We start from the raw sequence: 12,670 nt of genomic DNA, 5'->3' as shown, positions 1-12,670 counted from the left end.
AAGGAGATTTAATGCCGAGCCCAGTGTAAATTGGATTCCAATTGCTGTCCCTGTGTAAAAGGGGGTCTCACATAAAGGATTAAATGCAGGCCAAGGTTGCACAATGAACCCACTGGCTCATTCACAATCAGCTTTGTGTACTCATTAGAAAAGGGAGCTAATCACCCCAGTTTGTGCTGGTTTCAGAGCTGCCAGCACAAAAGGCTGTGACCTCCCACTGAGAGTCAAAGACAAAATATCCCACTTTCTCCCATGTACAAAAAACCTCTCATTTTGTGCCTCCAAAATTCAACCTTCTGATGGACCCACAATAAAAATTAGCTATGGTCAGCAAGATTCAGCTACCCCTAAAATCACAATTATGTTACTTAATATAGGGGGTGAATTAGGAAAATTAAACATCTGTCCAGTAAGAAGTCTACCCGTGACCTAGTTTTGTCCCAGTGTGTGGCTTGCTTGTAAATGTATTAGGAGCATGTGCAATACAACAAAGCACAGAAATTTCCTAAGCGATCTCACAGGTAATCAAAAAGATCATCTACATTTTAAGCGGCACATAGAAATGCATTCCTACGCCTGTTGGTACAGCACAGAAAAGCAGAGGAGTTAAACCACAAGTCACACGTAGCAGAAAGATAGCAAACTTTCCTGGCAAGCAAAGCTTTTGAAGCAGACAATGAAGCGCAGGCCAGGAGGTGGGTAGCCACATGGTATGTTCCCCCCACCACCCCTTTGGTCCTGCAAACAGCTGCTCGAAAACAAAAAGTACTCCGAGGCTGGACACCAGCCTACATGCTCAGCCCTTGCACGCTACATGCCTCTGTTTTGAATTTACAGGCTCTCGGCAGACGCCTGCCAAGGAGCAGCATCCCACAGATGCGGGATGATGTGCACCTCTGTGCACCGCATGTCCTTGAACTCTCTTCATGTTTCCCTGGCAAAACAACATCTGCTGAGCCCCTCAAAAACCTGGGGTAACTACCATTGCTGAAATCCCACCCCAGGCAGACAAGGCTGTCTTCCCTGGGGTGCCACAGCCCCAGCACGCTGCCGGGTCAGACCCCACCTTGCAGATGCTCACCACGTCCACTGTTCTCCACGGACCCTCGGCACGCTTTTGGCCACCGTATTTCTCCAAGCAGTATCGCTGCCCCTCCCATTCATCATCTTGAAATAGCTCAGTGCCACCGCCGTGAAATGTAGTATCAGCAATGTGGCTGCGTATTTTTAGCACAACAAACGTTTTGTCCTTTTTGAGATAATTGCCCTGTTTCCTTTTCCTCCTCTGTTCCTCCCCATCTCCCGGCTGTTTTGCCAGGCTGTCCAGTTCCCCACACAGCCGAGCACGAGTCCGCAAAAAACAGCGAGGGTCTCACCAACCAGCTCATGGAAAATGCCACGGACACTTCTGCAGCCCAAAGCATCTCCCCGGCCAGGAGAGGAGCCGGTCCAGCAGCCCGTGCACCCCCTTTCCCTGCACGACCACAATACAGATATTAATAAATAACAGCACAGAGACACTGCTGACTGCTTTCAATGCTGGAGTAAATAGAGAAGGATTACTCCGACACAGACACCCCCCCCCCCACCAAGAACTGGCCCTGGGTTGTGCATGCAGAGGTGTCACAGAGACCAGACCCTGTAAGCAATAAACTCCATCCACTTTATGGGGATTTCAGGGAAAAGAAAAACATAAGAAGTCTGGATCAGGAAAGGTTTAAATCTTTTACATGGTCAGACCTTGCATTATGTTAAATTATCCTTTGGCTAAATATAATCCTTGGTTTCCAAATTCTCTTCTACTACAGAAAGCCCCAGGCCAAAGGAAAACTTCCAGCATCTATACATTTTCATATTAGGAAAACAAAGTTTGAAATCCCAAGCAATCTGAGAGGATGGGACCAATTAACACAACATGCTTTTATTGTGCATAACTGCCTTTGCAAACAACGAAGCAATTCCTTGCTTTCTTGCAAAGGAAAGGAACCTGATGCAAACACGCCGGACAGCAATACCCACAGCACTTTTGCACGGAATGACCAATATCAGGGCACACAATCTGGCACAAAAGCATAATACAGAAAAATGAAGGGTTAATCCACTTACCCCTTTTTATAGCCCTCCCCAAGCAAGCCTATAACCACAAGTAGGCACAACCCAGAATAGCACTGTATCTGCCCTTCCAACTCCCTCCCAGCCTCGGGCAGTGGGACACATCACTGGTGTCCCAGGGAGAGGAAAGCGGGTCAAGGCAACTGCAGAAATGTGGAGGAAAAGGTCAGGATGGTCATTTTTATATTATATATAATTATTTTTTTTTAGTAGAGCATGTTTAATGGGTTGGAGGAAATCAGTGGACCTTCAAGAGGGAATAATTCTGAAGGAAGGCAGTCAAAAAATGTGCTGAAGGACCACTCTTGTCAATGGGGAAAAATTTCTCTGTCCACAGAGGCCTTTGTCAGGCAAATAAAATCTTCTGTCAGCAGCTGCACACAAAATCTTTGTTGCTGGAGGATAAAATCTGATTGTGCGTACAACTGAGAAGATGTTATCTATTCACTACCTATTGGCGCATAATGCAGTTGGTAAAAACAGTTTAACCTAAAATCTCATTCTTTCTCTTTAAAAAAGGAAAGAAAGAAAAAATGTAGGTACCAACTGTAGTCCAGATGTCTCTCTCTACCAATTTGTATATAAAGTGTTTTATTAAATGATAACCTGTTGGCAATAAGAAGGCAGAGTACCCTAGATGCTTTTCAGTGAGAGCAATTTTAAACTTTTTTTTTTTAGGATATATGAGAAAAAGCCAAATCTGAATGACACACAGAAGTCACAGAGCATTAAAATTACCTCCTGAGATTTTAGACTGAACGATTCCCCAACACTTAGTGAAAAAACATAGATTTTTTTTTTTTGTTGGAGTTGCAACATACAGAGCAGTTTCAAGTCACTGTGTCATTTAATAATATTCACTGATTTATTGTCCCGGGAAGTCACTGCTTAGTAGCTTGGTATTTCATGAACATGATGCCCTTACAGCATACTGAAGCACTTCTTAAAAAATTTCACCTAGCATTTATGCAGCTCGACCAGCACCCTGCAACAAGCGCATGAATCTCTTTGCTTCTCCGTCAATATATTCACAAGATTCTCCCACCAAGATGATCATACTCAATCTGCACTTATTTTCCAGATCATCAACTGGACTTCTGCACGCCTTACAACCTGGCCTTTGGCATTCTCAGCAAGAGCAGCATTAGGTCCAACGATCGTTATCTCCATGACTTCAATTTTCCTCTCAGCCTCTTGCAATCTTAAACCAATGCTTTCCAACTTCTTATCCACTGCAGCATGAATAGCATCTCGCTTTTCTATAATGTCTGCCAACCACTTAGCAAGCCCAGCACTGCTTGATAAGCCAAATCCATGCCTTCTGACTGTACGAAGCTGAAAGCAGTCAAGCCTGACCCACGCAGCTAGAAGGAAGTTTGAAAGTGAAATATCAGGTCTTCAGCGTGTCCAGTCTGACTCATTTTTTCCCAGCATTATTACCAAAAGCAAACAGTAACTAACATCCCATTCCCAGGATCACACCCACCAGCTCCTAGAAGTTGCCCACCTTTGCAATACATCAACCAACCTTAAAGGTCCACGTAGGTTTATCACAGCTGAGCCGCCTCTAAATATTGGACTGCACACGCCAGGTATCATATTCCAATTCCAGAGGTAACAATGGCAAGCCAAACCAAGGGAGGCAACTGTATAATTTGCCATTCAGAGCTACGAGAGGTGAGAGAAGCGCCTGATGCTGCAAGCCCGCTTCCCGGCATGTGCTCGGCTGCTGAGAGCCCCAGCGCTGCAGTCCTTTCCTTGTGACTCCAGCCACATTAATTCAAGGTGCACAGACCAGCTCTCATACAGGCAACTATCTTCTGATCTCATGGTGACTTAGGAAAAAAGCTACCTAGGTATAAAAATCACATGCCAACTCCCTTACAGTAATATTCTCATTGATTTCTCTTTTACAGACTAGTTCTGATCCCCCATGTTAGGGTTCGAGAGCAGCACAGTTCCCGCCACACCTACCCATGGATTACCCTCCCTCCCAGTGACAAGACTGATCTCTTCTTACTGATTTAAACCTACCCTGCTTTTTGTCAGGGGTCTATGAGGAATCAGTTGTGGGCTAAGGAAAGAAATTCTGTAAAATAAATGTACTTTGGTTGGGGTGGGGAGGGGTGCAGAAGAAGGAGGGAGGCTAGAGAAAAAAAAAACCTCAACATACAATGGACTAAAATCTATTTCTTCCATCACCTGAAGAATACAAGCAGCACTGAACCGCACACGCTCTAGAAAACTAATACCTGAAGGACTCAAACAGAATATTTGATGCATCATCCCCTAGTTCAGCTCTGAACTGCAGCCTCTTTCACTAGGAAACAAAATAGGGTAGAATGGGAAACAAATGGGTGGTGGAGGACCAGGAAAGGTTAAGAAGATAGCTACCTGTAATTTTTCCTTCTTGCTTCCCTGCTCAGCCACCAGCACCTCCTAACATGCTCTTGTTCTTCTCCACGTGCCTCATACATGCAAAGGCTCCTATTTAGATTTAAAAGTGAGAACTCGGAGAGCTGGGGAGAAAGGAATGGGACAGGATGGTGGTGCTCCTCGAGAGCCACTTCTGGAGATGGGAACAAAGACTGCAATGAGTGGAGGACATGAGGATGAAACAACTTCAGACTGCCATGAAACACTGCTTCACACAGCATGGACCCACAGCAGGCAAGTCCCTGTCACAAGAAAGCAGAATCCAACAGTTTGATTTTTTTTTTTCTCCCTTTCTTTAAGAGCTACATAATTGTTCTGACTAATAATAATGGACCTGTTAGTGCTCCCACTATCCTCAAAGGGAGCAAAATCAGATTTGGCATTTGTAATTATGAATGCTAAAACAGAAGTTATCAAGTGTCATGTTAAGAGAATACAGGGCATGATCCTGGGCAGCGCCGAGTGCTCCAAGCCTCACTCAGCGTAATGGTTAAGCATCTATTAATTTTTTTTTTTAATACACCTAAATTCATTCTGCCCATGTGTAAAGGATGCACTCAAGTCACATGGCTGGACCACAGCAGAGAAGAGAGGTCCACTGGGGGCAAGGAGAAAGTCCTCCCCCCCGGAGAACTCATCTCAAACTGGCTGAGAACATCAGGCAAGGGGGAGGCTTCGCCGGCCACAGCTGGAGGCAGCAGATGACCTACCATGGGTCTCACCCTGCGCTCTCCTCTGTATTTGCTCCGCATTCAGGTGGGCATGTGACAGAGAATGAAATCAGGGTCAGACAGAACCAATTAGGCTCCAAGAGTCCAATCGTGGATTGTACCCTTAAGGACTCCAAAGCATTTGTTGCTAGAGCTAGTGGATGTCTCATCCTATTTACATAATATATGACCTAATTTTGTGTTCACTGAGTATTTAATTACAGCCGATTGAATACAAAAATGACTCAAAATACTCTCAGCACTAATAATTAATGTTTAAATTGTGTTTTTTGGTGGGGTTGGTTCTTTTCCCCACGTGCAACATTTAAATATTTTGAGCATATACAAAAAAAAACAAGAAGAAAAAAATGAAAATGCATTGCTCCTTCTGGAGCCAGCTCTGAAGGGACAAGTGCTTGCTCAGCATGGTGGCCTCCTCTTTCTCCACGGAAACAGGAATTCTGTATTTCACACCCCCGCTACCAGAATTAATAATTCCAGCCCATTTTGTGAACCAGAACCTCTGTCAGTTCACTCACCCAGCTCCATCCCTCCGGGACAGGGCCTTGTCAAGCCGTGGAGCATCATTTGCTTGCCTCGGGCAGAGCTGAGACACAACTGTGTTGAAAGGAATTCAAGCACAGGTGCTCAACAATTGCTTTCCCCGCACAAGACAAAGTGTCTCGATGAGTAGCATCAAACTATCCATCAGTATTTGTAAGATACTTAATGGGAACCTCCTTAGTAAGCCTGTATTTCCATCCCACGTGGGGCTACATCGCCAAACTGTTCACAGGCAATCCAACCCTGACCATTTCTCATGGCAGAGTGGGAATAGCTTTGTAATATTATATTTCAGGTAATCAAAAGACTGCATAAAGGAAAGACCATTTAGTCAAGCCAGTTCAAAACGTTTCAAAAACTGGTTCACACTTCAGAGATAGTGACAGATTAAAATAAAAACAAAAAAAAAGAATAAAAAAATTAGCAAAAGGACTAATAACTGTAGGACTGTTCACATACCTTAAATTGAAAGGGCTTACATGTTCTTAATGTATCAGGAACAAACCCTTCAAGATACTGCTACCATACTGCAACAGAGAAGTATCAGTCTTCCTGCAGCATATCTAACAGAAGTACTCTCCATATTTTCTTCCCTAGAAGTGACTCAGATAATGATAGCAAGTGGCAAATTAAATCATACCACTGCTATCTGAAAGCTGCAATCCTTTACAATTAGGGGTTTTTATTTGTTTAGGGGGAAAAAAAAAATCACATTTATAAAAGCTTATCTCAAGGATAAGGGTCCATTGTTTTTATACTGCTTTTTTTTTTAATAATGTCAGCTTTTTAAAAAAAAAAACAAACCAAGCTCTAAAAGGTCTTCTAAGCAGAGGTTTATCATAAATAAAACAAAGCATTAGCCTGTAAACCACTGTTCCTGCAGAGCCAATGAGTGCTGAAAACATGTGCAATGTGTTAATCCCACCTAAAGCTATTCACCATTTGTTTTCACCTTAAACGAAACAACTGGAAGAAATTAACTATTATTTCAGGAATTACAGTTTTACTAAAATTATATTCTCCTCTTCCCAATTCTTCTGCTGAAAAGATAATTGCACTACTATACGGACAAAAAAATCAGACACCAAAAAAGCAGAAAGTTGCAGAAAGGTCTTTTAGCTTTTGAGATCAATAAAAATTATTATGCTCAGCATTTCTCTCTCAAGTTATTTATACCATGCTCATCACCTTGGTATCCAAGTTCAATACAAGAAAAGCAAAAACTTGTTCACACACACAGCATATTTAATCTTCAAATGCTTGACAAGCATCAGCCAATATTCAGAGCTCCCTTGTGACTTCTCTGAAGGAGCAACTTAAGCGCTCAGTTTAAGAGGCTGAACACAGAGTGGGACTTAGTGCCTAGAAGAGGGCTTGGGCAGACCTCAGGCATACAAATCCGATCCAAAAAGCCTACATGTGTAGCAGCCCCCTAAATCTGCAGGCACTCAGTGGCCCACAGCCACTTTCCCTATGCTGTTGAGCCCTAAGCTTCCCTCTGCATCTCTCCAACTCTGTGCCTCTCATTCCTCTGTATATAAAAAAAGAATTGTCCCCTTGGTCCCCTCCTGCCTGGGCAACTCTGGAAGGTCCTACAGGCTCCCAGTGCCAAGCGGTCAGAGACCAACAGGATTTCACATTCACATTCAGCTCTGTTGGTTTCACTTATTATTATTATTATTATTATTATTATTATTATTATTATTATTATTACTACTACTACTACTACTACTACTACTACTACTACTACTACTACTTAACTACTACTACTTAAATAACCACCTTGTCCAGTGTTAAACTCTTCTATGCACTCTATTTAACTCAGATTTTGGGGCTTCATTCAGGGACCCAAGTACTTAAAAAATACGATGCTGCAGCAGCCAAGTCTTTTATTAAATTTAATCCCGAGTGACCTCTGACATTGGAGCCACAGTGACTAATCAAGCAGTTATCAGTGAACACCTTTGGTCAACACTCAGTATAATCATGGGAAAAAAAGATCAGAAACAACCTCAGGATTTTGGTCTTGTGGTAACCTGGCCCAGTGCGCATTACCCACACTGATCCTTGGGAGGGATGGCAGAGTGATGACTATGTAATCACTTAGGGTCTTCTGTTCGAATCGAAGAAAACCAGTGATTAGGGAAGAGTACCTCACAGGGAAGGTTGTCATGGACAAAGAGCCCATGTCAGCAATGACATTCAGATCTGCTTCTGCCATCATCTGATCAGGTACGAGGCAGGTCCCCCTGACCTGGGGGCCTGGGAGACTTCAGTGCAGAAGAGAGATCGACACTGCCTGTAAGTACCCTTTAACGCATCATTCTTATTGCTTCTAATTCCTCAGATTAGATTTGGTTTCATTTTTAAATGGAAATTAGATCTTCATCAACCTTGAATGCTCATTCTCTGTCTACCAGTTATACATATTATTTATTCATTCTTGCTGGGCTTTAGCGAGGATTGCTTGAATACCTCTTGGAAATGAACAGCACTTTGTAATTACTAGTCTTGATTAATAAACACAGCCTCGACCAATATCTAATTTGACTTCTAACTATAGAGACCCTAAATAATCTTACATTTTGTAGAAGTCCATAACATGGCGGGGGGGCAAGGGGGAGGGGGGTGTAAGGCAGGGAATTGGGAAAAATTACTCTATGGACTTGCTTTATTTTTTTTATTTACTATCTAGTATCATTCAATTTCTTAATCAGCCATTTTCTGTGAAGGTTTTATTAATTTTAATAGCAAATACACAATGGAACTCCATATATTCCTGTTTTAGCCACTAATTAACTACTATTGAACACATAACTTCTGACTGGAGCTTGAACACATTTTTTTTCTCAATAGAACAGCTATAAAGCTTCCTAGCCTGTTGTGTTTACAAGGTCCACAAACATTTCCAGGCAAGGAATACATGTGATATTATCTGAATCATTATACCCACAAATTAATCTATGAAGGACGATTCAGAAGAGAGTGGTGAATAAGTAAGGAGGAATTTCTAATCTCCGGCAGTGGTTTGACAGCTGCACCTCCCCCTGCTTCCTTCTGCCCAGACCAGGGTTCTCCACGTAGGACGATAAAGAGAAGCGGGGAGGGGGGGACGGACAAGACAAGAAAAAATAAAGCTTCCTTTGTCTTCAACAGATTTTGTAGTTTCTGTTTAGTATTTTAATGAAATATTTACTGTTCTTGTATTTTATGCTTTAATTATTCATTACTGAAATCAGTTTAAAGAGCTGCCATACTCTGAAATGCAGTTCTAAAAATGATACCTTGGAGCTTCCCATTTATTGTAGATTAGTGACTTTCATCTCAAGTCCACTCTGCTTGCAAGTCACGAAGCCCCTTTCCTCTTCACGAGGACTTGACAAACTCAGCCTAGACACCAACATGCAAGATGAGCTTTTCATTGCCCTGATGCCACTTCCACCACGGCAGTGCTAAGAACTGCCTACGAATTGCACGCTGAAGCAGTAGCAGATGCAGAAGTCGGCTCATTCTGCCCCAGCACGATGGTGAAGGGCCATCGCTACGGCTGACCGCGTGGGCAGAGCACGCTTAGGTAGTGCAGAAGGGCTTGGGTGTCAGCTAGGGTCCACCGCACGAGCAAAAGAGACAATCAACATCCAAAAAAACTTTAAAGGCAACAGACAGAAAAAAGAGGTGGATTCCTGGCAGTCGGTGACACAGCTGGGAGCAGGACCCGTGGACAGGCTCCTCCGCCCACAGCCAACCTTCTCCTCCAGGGTTACCCTCTCCATGCAGTCCCTGCGCGTAAGGTCTGCAGCACATGAAGTACCTGAGATGGGGCTGCTGGGTGTTTTGCAGGAAAAGCCTCGTTCCCTTCCACACACGGAAGAGAACAGCAAAATACAGCTACAGTAAATGCAAATTTAAAGTTCACCTTGCGTGTTTTCACATCAAGAAGTGTCCGTGGATGTTACAAAACCTGTTGCATTAGCAGGGCCTAACAACAAAATTCTTGCCTAAAACTTCTCAGTTTGTCTTTGCAAGGAAAACATGGGCTCTCATCACCTCACCTTTGCTAACACAAGGCAGTTTTCAAAAGCAAAGTCTCAACAAAGGTTGCGGTTTTTGACAAATTACCATGGTCAGACAAGCCTGAGGGTCCCTATCACCTTCCAACACATCTGAAAACGCGTTCCTCAGTCTTCCCTAGAAGTGCAGCTCGTGGCGGTGATGACTGCGAGTCTCAGCTACCAGTGCCATGCAAGCACAGAACAGAGAGATAATTTCAAACAGCTCACAGTCCAACTTTATATCGCTGCTTAAGGGAAAGGGGAATAGAAACAAGCAGACTACACTGGTCAATATGACAGTCATTTGTCACCAGCTTAACTGTTGTCAGGTTTGGGGCATTTCATTTTTTTCGCCTCTTCAGCATCACGGCGAAGGAGATGATTAAGAAAGATACTGCCGTATCTGTGCAGATATGGAAAGAAGTCTCCCCAGGAGAGAAAGCAAGATGTTTATTTGAGTACTTGGGAAAGGAGCAATGGAAGTCGACAGCGCAAGCTCAAGGAGGGCTCTTGTTAGAAAGACAACTGGCAAGATGAGAACTGGCCACAAAAGTGGAGGCGAGCGAGTGGAGCCTCACCTAAGGGAAGAGAGGGGTGAGACGGTTAGCTCTGCACATCACCCGGGGCAAGTAAGGAATGTTCTCCCGCAGAGGTAGACCTGATGGCTCCCTGCAGTATGCAAACGGAGGCAGGATCTCCCAGGGGACTGAGCAACCTCTGGGGTTGTCCGCAGGCTCCTCCTTTCTGTTCCGCTTTCTTAAGTAAACTAGGATTTATTAGCAGTTAGAAAGAGGGGAAATGGAGCGGATGTAGGCCAAACCAGGCATCCCCCCCATAGGGAGATAAGAGCAATAAAAGGCTCTGAAAGGTTACTTATGCAGAGCGTTGAGGAGGACTCCAGCAGGGATTCCATACAAAGCCCAGGTATTTGTTTCTGTGAACTCCTGCCTCCTAGACGGAGGAATGAGACACTGGGAGAAGAGGGTGTGGTTACAAAAGAAAGAGAAAAAGGGGGGAAAAAAAAAAAAATCCTAGTCCCCTCAAAAGGCAGTTTAGTTTAAATAATATTTTCTCCTGCTGTACATGTATCTATGTAAATACCTAAATAATCATTTGCTGGAAAATATGCTGCTATTATTTCTTGAACATAGATACAATGTAAAATCGGACTCTGAGAGTAATTACGAGGTTCAGGATAATGCTACTATTATTTCTGGTGCTCAGTTTCTGTAAATAGTGTCTAATGCATCTCAGAAGCTCACTATTAATCATAAAAAAATAATGCCTCTCTACCTAATTCATAAAATGTGAATACTAAATACTTTGAGACTGGGTTTTGTTTGTTGCTGGTTTGGTTTTTTTTTTAAGAACTCAAATTTTACAAAACATCTAGAGGGCTTCTAAGGAATAGCATAAAACAAATACTTTGCATTTTGAAAATTAGAATTCTGGAAGAGGCTCTAAACATAACACCAAACACTTATGCAACTTGAATTTTAACCATCTTAACATCCTTAATCTTCATCATGTTTAGTACATTACATTTCTTTGACAACTAATCAATCAAAGGCATCATACCTTCTGTAAAGCTGCCAATCCAGTGTCATTTTACCCTCTCTCAACAATGATTTATTTTCTACAGAAACTTCCTTGTTTATTTTATATATGTATATTTTTAATATATAAAAATATAGCAGAACAGATAGGGAAATAAGAAAAGCAAAGCAGCCAACACAATATTGCATTACTCAGGATTGTCAAGAAGAAATCCATGGCTTCCGTGGATCCACAGCCTCTAGTCAACAAATCATCGAGGACATCCCAACGACTCAGTGTCCAACAAGGGAAAGCAAAGAATTGGCTCTAAAAAAACTAAGAAGCTCTGGAAAGAGGCCATCGAAGACCCAACAGCAGTAATAAGCTCTTCTGAATGAACAGAGAGGAGCAGTTAACAGTTCTGGCAGAGGAAAAGCAGGAGACAATTTTGAAATACAGTCTGCTAGTTATGCTCAGTGAGGATAGCACTACCAAAAATAAAACCGTGGAGTACATAACTATTTGTCCATGACCTGACATAAATGTCATAAAAGATAAAGGAAGAGTGGAAAGAGATCAACATGAAAAACTAACAAAAGCAACAGCATAAAACTACTGAAGGAAATGCCAGTTCCAAAATCACAGCAAATCTCCCCCAAACAGGAAAGCAAACGTCAAGGGATGCCCACCAAGAGCAGATGTCTCCAGGGGGATTCTGCCCAGCAGAAAGGTACATCCTTCTGTCAGGTTCTGCTCTTCTCAAAAGCACAGGGGTTTTCAAAACAAGATTGATTTCCTTAATGGGAACAACAGCACAGACTAATTCCATTATTTTCAATGGAGCTGAATTTGAAAGGTCTATTCACGTGTAATGGTACCTTCTGGGGAAAAGGCAGCAAGGAATCAATTCTACAAACCGTGGTGATTGAGGCCATTTAAAAAACAACAAAAACAATCAAACCTTTCACAACAATTCAAAGAACCATCCTCTAAAGCATCTGATAGCCACAAGAGCAGATCATCCTTGCTGCAGCACATCTGGCACCTCACTGCCGCATTTCCCATCCCTGTATGCCCGCAGACACTCCGAATCAACAGCTGCTGCCTACAAGGTTTGGCGTTACTCCTGGAAGCACGTTTTTCTCCAGACAACTTCAGGGCAAGGAATGCAGACCCAGGACCTACTCCGGCTAAGCAGCCTGAGTTAATGGTGTCGGGCCATCTTCCCTACAGGGGCCTTGGGAAAGGGCACAGAGGGGG

The 12,670-nt window shown here is 43.0% G+C and overlaps 1 protein-coding gene across 4 annotated transcripts in view; it reads right to left on the bottom strand.

Moving 5' to 3' along the window:
• The window catches only part of NEXMIF (neurite extension and migration factor), a 167,735-nt gene that overhangs the window by 100,991 nt on the left and 54,074 nt on the right, over nt 1–12,670 (bottom strand). Inside the window, exon 1 of one of the 4 annotated variants that reach the window (XM_041119028.1) lies at nt 1,067–1,235. The exons of 2 other annotated variants lie outside the window; for them this stretch is intronic. The gene's annotated coding sequence lies outside the window, so the exon portion shown is untranslated. Of the gene's footprint in view, nt 1–1,066; nt 1,236–12,670 lie in introns of those variants that run through there. One more of the 4 variants, XM_041119029.1, reaches the window with a different exon arrangement.

This window comes from Aquila chrysaetos, chromosome 21 (assembly GCF_900496995.4).
Source record: "Aquila chrysaetos chrysaetos chromosome 21, bAquChr1.4, whole genome shotgun sequence".
NCBI classification, from domain to species: domain Eukaryota; kingdom Metazoa; phylum Chordata; class Aves; order Accipitriformes; family Accipitridae; genus Aquila; species Aquila chrysaetos.
This window is presented reverse-complemented; position numbering and strand designations above follow the sequence as displayed.